The sequence below is a fragment of the Gavialis gangeticus genome, unplaced genomic scaffold, assembly GCF_001723915.1.
Source record: "Gavialis gangeticus isolate Ggan-Ray unplaced genomic scaffold, GavGan_comp1, whole genome shotgun sequence".
NCBI lineage: Eukaryota > Metazoa > Chordata > Crocodylia > Gavialidae > Gavialis > Gavialis gangeticus.
In genome coordinates, this window is record NW_017729033.1 from 13,133,138 (window position 1) to 13,133,574 (window position 437).

Consider the following 437-nt stretch of genomic DNA (forward strand, 5'->3'; position numbering starts at 1 on the left):
TAAGACATTTTATAAATTATTATTATTACTATTGTTGTTTTTATTGTTGTTATAATAATAGTAACAATTATTACTATAACAATATGTTATAATTATTATTATTATTCCTATTATTGTTGGTGTTGTTTTTATTGTTATTATTGTTATTATGTATTATATATTATAACAATAATAACAACTATTACTATAACAATATTTTATAACAATAAGTTTATAACAATTATTATTATAACAATCATAATAATAACTCAAGTATAGATATTTGATGATATTCTACAGCAGAAGTGTGAAACAATAGCAAGCTATGACAGACAAAAAACTTGATCTTGGATTGAGTTCTGAAACTTAATGAAGAATTCACTCCTACAAAAACTAGATGACAAACAAAAAATGACACATGGGAAAAAATAGATAGAAAAGAAACTAGAAAAGAAATA